The sequence below is a fragment of the Geospiza fortis genome, unplaced genomic scaffold (genome assembly GCF_000277835.1).
Source record: "Geospiza fortis unplaced genomic scaffold, GeoFor_1.0 scaffold34, whole genome shotgun sequence".
NCBI lineage: Eukaryota > Metazoa > Chordata > Aves > Passeriformes > Thraupidae > Geospiza > Geospiza fortis.
In genome coordinates this window covers 1,102,205-1,110,656 of record NW_005054474.1, presented here as the reverse complement: position 1 = coordinate 1,110,656, position 8,452 = coordinate 1,102,205, and positions in this window count along the sequence as shown.

The window sequence follows — 8,452 nt, the reverse complement described above, 5'->3', positions numbered from 1 at the left end:
ATAATAATAATAATATAATGATAATAATAATAATAGTGGTGGTAGTAGTAGTAGTAGTAGTAGTAGTAGTAGTAGTAGTAGTAATAAAAATATTGCTACCAGTAACTGCTCTAAGTTTTAGTGAAGGTGGCAGTGGAAGGGGAGGAAGAGGAACTTTCTCAAGACAAACCCAGTGAGTTTTGTCCCCTGATCTGCCTCCCAGGGACACCTCAAAGCCTTGCACCAGCGGGAGAAATCAAAGATGCTCTTCCTGGGGCAGCAGCCAGGCCACACTGAGCGGAGCTGAGCAATTCCCTCGCCCACCAGGGGTGTTGCCACCCACCAGCCTTCGAGGTGAATTTCGCAGGGAATTTTCAGTTTCTCTGTGCTCTGCTCTGCAGTTCTTGGCTGCAGCCGGGACTCAGGAGCTGAGGCTGCAACCTGGATGTCCAAAAAACCAGGTCAGCTGCAGGCACCTGAGCTTTTCCTGAAGGAAAAGCACCTCCAGAGGAAATTCCCAGCTGGGGATGGCCAGCTGCTCTCACAAGTGAGACGTGACACAGGCATGAAGGCGGTGGCTGCTGTCGGATGCAGCCCATCGCTTTAACATTCACTTTGTTCTCCTCAATAATTAATATTGTTAATTATTATCACCACCAGCCACCACGCTTCACCCCCGTGCTGGCATCCATGTGCTCTGAAAGTAAATTTGCTTTGCAGGGAAGCTGAAAAACGTGCACTTGAAGAGGAAGGGAATAGACCCAACTCGTTTACACAAACAAGCAGGAGAACGGGCTTGTCACATTCCAGGCGTGCTTCCCCTGGCTGCTGGCCCCCTCCTGCTCCCATGAAGGGAAAAAAGGCTTTTTTCAAAAGAAATCCAGCATGGAAATCTCCCCATCCACCAAAATCCTGAGGGGGATCTGTTTGGGAGGTGACCTGGTTCTATTTGAGCTCCCAAGGTGATTTTTTTCCGTCCTTGCCTTGTTTTGAAACACGAAGGGAAGGGGTTGAATTTTCCCCTTGGGAGGGCTGTCATCATCTCAGCCCCTTCCCTGAAGGACATGGGATGTCCTGTCCAAGCTGGGGAACTTTTTGGTGTCCAAAAGACAGAGGCTGTTCCCTCTTTTGGGGCACGTTCCTGGATCCACCCTCTCTGGGGAGATTCCAGTGAATCCCACCAGCGCCTCACTGATGCTCCCTGGGGATGTCTGGGTCTGGGAGCCCCGAGGGGAGGCTGAGCCTTGCTCTGCAGGGCTGGGGAAGAGAAAATCCAGGGGGGAAATCAGATAAAGCACATTCCTGGGACACGTTACTGGAATGACTCCGCGTTGCAGCGGCGCTAATGCCCATACTTGACCGAGGAGCTGCACAAATCCACTTGATTTATGGAGCAGAGGCAGCCTGGGGAGGGAGGGTGTTTTCCCACCCGTCCAGTGGAACAGGGACAATGTCTGTGCTGTGTGTGAAGTGCTCTGGCAGAGAAAATGGGAAATGCCAGCAGAGAGATAAGTGCTGAGCTCGGTGCGTGTCCATCACTCCTCAGCTCTTTATCAGCCACCTGGGAGAAGGGATCTGCTGGCTCTTTATCAGCTACCTGGGTGCCCAGGTGAAGGGATCCCCTGGCTCTTTATCAGCCACCTTCATCATTAGCCTACTCCTAGGAGCAACCATTACTATCTCAAGTAACTACTGAATTATGGCCTGGACCGGCCTTGAAATCAACACACTCGCCATCTTCCCATTAATCTCAAAATTCCAAGGGAAGGGATCTGCTGGCTCAGGGCTGGCTCTTTATCAGCCACCTGGGCACCCCAGTGAAGGGATCTGCTGGCTCAGGGCCTGCAGAGGTGGGAAGGACTCAATGAGGGGGAAACAGCTCAGCCTCAGCCCACAGCATGGGGTTGTCCCTGTTTGTGGGAACCCAGGACATCCCTCTGGCTGTTCTGGGCAGCCAAAAGCCCGGCCAGGGGGCTCAGAGACCCTGGCATGGAGCCCAAAACACCTGGGGGTTTGATTATGACCCGTGGAAGGAGAAGGAAAGGAAAAGGCAAAGGGAAAGGCAAGGGGCAAGGCAAGGGGCAAGGCAAGGGGCAAGGCAAGGGGCAAGGCAAGGGGCAAGGCAAGGGGCAAGGCAGGGCAAGGGGCAAGGCAAGGCAAGGCAAGGCAAAGGAAGGCAAGGCAAGAAGGGAAAGGAAAGGAAAGGAAAGGAAAGGAAAGGAAAGGAAAGGAAAGGAAAGGAAAGGAAAGGAAAGGAAAGGAAAGGAAAGGAAAGGAAAGGAAAGGAAATCTTGTGGCTGCTCACAGCCTTGACACAGGTGGCTGTCATTGGTCATCAAGTAAAAACAATTTCACGTGCTGGGTAAACAGTTCTCCAAATCACCTTCCAAAGCAGCAAAACATGGAGAAGCTGAAGCTTCTCAGGAGAAAGGATCCTGGCAAAAGGATTTTTCATAAAATATGTCTGCGACACCTGATGGGATCCCGAACTGACCTGATGGGAAGGCTCTGCTCTAATTCACAGCAGCACATCGTGTCACAGAGACCCCACCCAGGTGAGGGACAGCCCACCCAGGGCACAGCAGCCCTGACAGACCCTGGCACAGGGTGCCCAGAGCAGCTGTGGCTGCCCCTGGATCCCTGGAAGTGCCCAAGGCCAGGCTGGACAGGGCTTGGAGCAGCCTGGGATAATGGGAGGTGTCCCTGCCCATGGCAGGGGGGACACTGGATGAGCCTAAAGGTCCCTTCCAACCCAAACCATTCTGTTATGAGGTAAACTGAGGCACGAGCTTGTGGGAAGCTCCATCCTGGAGGCTCCTGCTCACCTGCCACAGGAGGTATTTCCTACAGACACCACTCAGGGAGCACAGCATGAGTGTCCCCTTGAATCAGTGGCAAAAAGCACTTTTTGCATCAATCCACCCCATTATATCCAAACACACATACCCCACGTGGATGAGGGGTGGGAAATCCGTCAGGGAAGGAGGAACATGCAAACAAGGGACACCTTCCACTGTCCCAGGTTTCTCCAAGCCCCGGCCTTGGACACTCCCAGGGGCTCTGGAGTTTTCTGCTTTGCTCTGCGTGTTCAAAGCACCTGCAGCAGGTGGGGACACGCCAGGACAGCCCTGTGCCACCACAGAGAGCTCCAGGGATCTCCGTCACCCCTGGAGGAAGCCCAGCAGGTCCCTGCAGCCATAAAACAGGAGGGCAGCCCGCAGGGAGCGCTCCGTGTCCGGCCAAGCGTCCGTCTGTCCATCCATGCCCTCCTAATCCCCAACCCCTGTGACCTGCTGCCTTTGTGCTGCCCAGGGAACACAGCCCTGCTGAGGCAACACGGAAATGACCCCGAGGCTGAGCCCCCTGAGCCCTGCTCCACCTCCCAGGATGGACAATGTCCCCTGATCCCCCCGAGCCCCCTGCTCCACCTCCCAGGATGGACAATGTCCCCTGATCCTCCTGATCCCCCTGCTCCCCACTCCAATTCCCAGCATGGACAAGGTCCCCTGATCCCCCTGAGCCCTGCTCCACCTCCCAGCATGGACAATGTCCCCTGATCCCCCTGAGCCCTGCTCCACCTTCCAGCATGGACAATGTCCCCTGATCCCCCTGAGGCCTGATCCCTGCTCCACCTCCCCTGATCTCCCTGAGCCCTGATCCACCTCCCAGGGCAGGCAATGTCCCCTGATCCCCCCAATCCCCCTGATCCCCGCTCCACCTCCCACCAGGATGGGAAACATCCCCTGATCCCTCTGATCTCTGCTCCACCTCCCCTGATCCCCCTGATCCCTGCTCCACCTCCCAATAGGGGCAATGTCCCCTGATCCCCCTGCTCCACCTCTCCTGATCCCCCTGATCCCCACTCCACTTCCCAGGATGGACAATGTCCCCTGATCCCCCTGATCTCTGCTCCACCTCCCAGGATGGACAATGTCCCCTGATCCCCCTGAGCCCCCTCATCCCCCTGCTCCACCTTCCAGGACAGACAATGTCCCTTGATCCCCCTGAGCCCCCTCATCCCCCTGCTCCACCTCCCAAGACAGGCAACATCCCCTGATCCCCCTTATCCCTGCTCCACCTCCCAGGGCAGGCAATGTCCCCCGATCCTCCTGATCCCTGATCTACCTCCCAATAGGGGAAATGTCCCCTGATCCCCCTGATCCCTGCTCCACCTCCCAGGATGGACAATGTCCCCTGGTCCCCCTGAGCACTGATCCCTGCTCCACCTCCCCTGATCCCCCAGGATGAGCAATGTCCCCTGAGCCCTGCTCCACCTCCCAGGATGGACAATGTCCCCTGATCCCCCTGAGCCCTGCTCCATCTCCCAGGATGGAAAATGTTCCCTGATCCCCCCGAGCCCCCTCATCCCCCTGCTCCACCTTCCAGGACAGACAATGTCCCTTGATCCCCCTGAGCCCTGCTCCACTTCCCAGGATGGGAAACATCCCCTGATCCCCCTGATCTCTGCTTCACCTCCCCTGATCCCCCTGAGCCCTGCTCTACCTCCCAGGATGGACAATGTCCCCTGGTCCCCCTGAGCACTGATCCCTGCTCCACCTCCCCTGATCCCCCAGGATGAGCAATGTCCCCTGAGCCCTGCTCCACCTCCCAGGATGGACAATGTCCCCTGATCCCCCTGGTCCCTGCCCCACCTCCCAGGACAGGCAATGCCCCCCCAGCAGCCAACGTCCCCCGATCCCCCTGCCAGGCAGGGCTGCAGAAAAATCACAGAGAAAGGCTTTATCAAATCAGGCCTGCTCTGTTCAAATCAGTGCCTGGCCTCGTCAGAGCTGGCATTTTGCAGGTTCCCATGTGAAAGCAATCCCGGTGTGAGTAACTCGTTAACATAACCATCTATTCCTGGGTACAAAAAAATAACTTGCACCTGGCATAAACTGGTTTTGCACCATTAGATAGAAAAATGAAAACTATTTGTCACAAACAGCTGTCCCTGCACGTGGACACAGAGAGTTTGAATGGCCAATGAACACAGAATAACAACTTGTTAATAACCAATAAAGGAATTGGCAAGAAAGCTCCCGACCAATTGGAGTCCCACACGAGGTATAAAAACTGAATAAAAAGGAGTTTTTATGTGGATAAAAAATGGTTTTTTCCACCATGATTTTTTCCACCATGTGATTTATTCTCCTCAGGCAGGTCAGGGAGGGACAGCCCCCAGCACAGGACACTGAGCATGCAAGGAGTGGCGACCTGAGTGCTCAAAAAGAGCTGTTCTGCCCCAAATCCTTCCCAATCTGCCCCAAATCCTCCGGGACCGAGGTGGAAGGCGAGGATGGAGCGATGAACCACGAGCAGGATTTTTGTTCCTTCATGTCTAAGGCCACTGCTCCATCTAGTGTTGGAAGTGTCCCTCCAGCGGCCGGGAAGGGCCAGATCCTGCAAAATAAAACTTTTGAGAGGAGCACAAAGTCCTGGCGACTTTATTCTGTCGCCCTGTTCTTCTAAACCTTCTGATGTTCACATTCTTGTCATGAAGATTCTCGCGCACTTTTCTGTAGATAATTATCGGTTTGCATTCTTTTATGGAGGAGCAGAAATTTGATGGACTCTTGGTTTGTCCAGTGTCACTGGAGAGGTGGCACTGTCACCCTCCAATCCACTGCCACTTTTAGAAATCTAAAAATGTTGAAATCAGAAATTAAACTTCCCTTCTTTTACCTTGAAAGTTCCAGTGTCTGCATTGTTTTATTTCGTGTCCTATGGCGACATTTTTCTGTTTGGTTTCTTGGGGTTTTTTGTTGGTTTCTTTTTTGCTTTTGGGTTTTGTTTTGTTTTGTTTTGTTTTGTTTTTTTGCAGGGGGTTTTATTGTTTTGGGGGGTTTTTTGGTTAGTTTTTTGTTTTGTTTTTTGGGGTTTTTTAATTTGTGTCTCTTTTCTCTTACCCATCCCAAAAATCACATTGCCCCAGGTGATCTCCAAAAATGCCATGGAAGGAGCTGGAGAGTCAGATCAAATCTGAGCACTCAAGTGTGGGTGCTCACTTCATTCTCAGACCTCAAATGTGAGCCCCAAATGAAGCTTTGGGTTCAGGGGAAATCAGGAAAACCCTCTGGCAAAGGCTGCCAGAATTCACGGGGACACCAAAAATGCCATCAGCAGGGTTCAGAGTGAAGAGTTTCTCGTTTTGGGAAGGCAGCTGTGCCTCTCTCCAAGGGGTTTGAGCAGCAAAGATGATTTGCAACCTCTCTGTAAACCTTGCACTTATCTCACATCAACCTGGGATCGAGATGTTCTCAAGTTTTGGGGGTGAAACAGAAGAAATTGGCTCCTTTTTCAAAAATAGCCCAAAGTGACCATTTGTGACCCAGCTGGGTCTGCCATCCCTGGGTCACCAAAAACCTACAGGCTGTGGAAAGGGAGGAAAGGAGACCCTTATCCAGAATTTCCAGGGTTTTTAATTTTCACCTTTTTTTGGAGGGTTTTGATGCTGCTCTGGGGGAAGCAGGATGAGGTCACACCATGGGGACACCCACATTGCAGAGGGGAACCCAAATTGCTGATGTGGGGAACCAAAAGTGCCTTCCCCAGTCAGCCCTGTGGGCAACTCTGGGCACAGCCCTGGTTTGAAATCTCTGGAGAAATGTGATACTATTGGAGCATTTCTAAAAAATAAAAAAAAATATTAAAAACTCAATCTCCTCCCCCCCAGATAATTATCTGGAACAGTCATGCTCCCAAAATAAAATGGAATTTTTTTTCCTAGCTTGAAAGCAACACTGGTTTGCTTCCAAAGTGTTTTGATGGAATGTCTGTGACATTTCTGATGAAATGTCTGTGATTTTTAAGCGAATTTTCACTTTTTTTAAGTGAATTTTCATTTTCAAGTGAAATTTCACATTTTTAAGTGAAATTTTAAAAATGCTGGAGTGGGAGAGAAATTTTAGTTGTTTAGGAAGCATCACTCAGGGATCTGGGTTGATGCCAGAATAGAACCTGCAGGACCTTAACAGAGCCTTCCAGTACTGAAAGGAGACTTAAAAAAAAGAGGGACTGTGAGTTTTCACATAGGCAGGCAGTGACGGGACAAGGGGGAATAGTTTTAAACTAAAAAAAAGGTGAGATTTAGATGAGATATTTGGAAGAAATAATTTCCTGGGAGGGTGCTGAGGCCCTGGCACAGGTACCCAGAGCAGCTGTGGCTGCCCCTGGATCCCTGGCAGTGCCCAAGGCCTGGCTGGACGGGGCTTGGTGCAGCCTGGGATGGTGGAAGGTGTCCCTGGCATGGCAGGGGTGGAATGGCATGATTTTTAATGTCACTTCCAACCCAAACCATTCTGGGATTCTCCTTCATGTGGGAGCCCAGGACATCCCTCTGGCTGTCCCGAGCAGCCAAGACCCCTGCCAGGGGGCTCAGGGACCCTGGCACAGAGCCCAAGATGCCCCTGTGGTTTTGATTATGACCCATGGAGCAAGTTACCAACCTTAGATGAAGATCAGCGGCCACGACAGTTTAGGTAGAATAATAGTGATGTTATCATGGGGTGGAAAAGTAGATTTTAGAGTTTCTGGTATGGGGGTTCAGGGGGCAAGATGGAGGGAACTGGCTGTGTCCAGCCTTTCTCCTTCTTTTTCTTCTTGGCCTCCATCTCCTGCTGTGATGGTGGCACTTACAGATTGGTTTAGAGTAGAAGCTCACTGTCTAACACAGGTGATGGTATTGGGAAGTCATTGTAAATATTGTACATGTAGTTTTTAGTATAAAGACATAACACCGCCCTGGGGGCAGGCAGAGTGCCTGGAACTGTCCTGCTGGGCTGACCTCAGCTGTACAGGAGAAAGAATTTTATAGATAAGATACAATGAACAACCTTGAGACCGAGAAATGAAGAGCCCTGACTCCTTCTTCGACTGCCGGGCTGGGAAAAGAGACTTTCTGACACATCTCGGGGTCACTGTGAGCAGCTATAGATCCCGACACCTTCAGAAGCCCCAGCTGCCAGGACAGAGCCAGGAGTGCAGCTCCTGCCTTTGGTGAGCCCCTGCAGCCACCACAGCAGGGAGAAGAGCCCCCAAACCCAGGGGCAGGCAGGGCAGGAGCAGAGATCCCTCACGTCTGACTGCTGTGGGGTACCTCAGGTGGGAAGGGACCCTCAGGGGGTCCCCAGTGCAACCTCTGACCCAAACACAGGGGATTGGGCCAGACCAAGAGGGGCAAAATCACCCAGCTGGGCCTTGCAGGCTCACCCTGCCCTTTGCTTTATTCCTGATGCCAGTGAGGGAACGTGGATGGAGGAATTGCTGTCAGGTGGTGACCAGCCATGGTGGGAAAGGGATTTTGGGGTCCAGGGGTTTGATCATCACTTCTCACTCTAGAAATCACAGAATTCCCAGAATGACCAGGTTGGAAGAGACCTTCAAAATCAACCCAGCCCCAACAGCTCAACTCAGCCCTGGCCCCCAGTGCCACATCCAGGCTTTGTTAAACACACCCAGGGATGGGGACTGCACC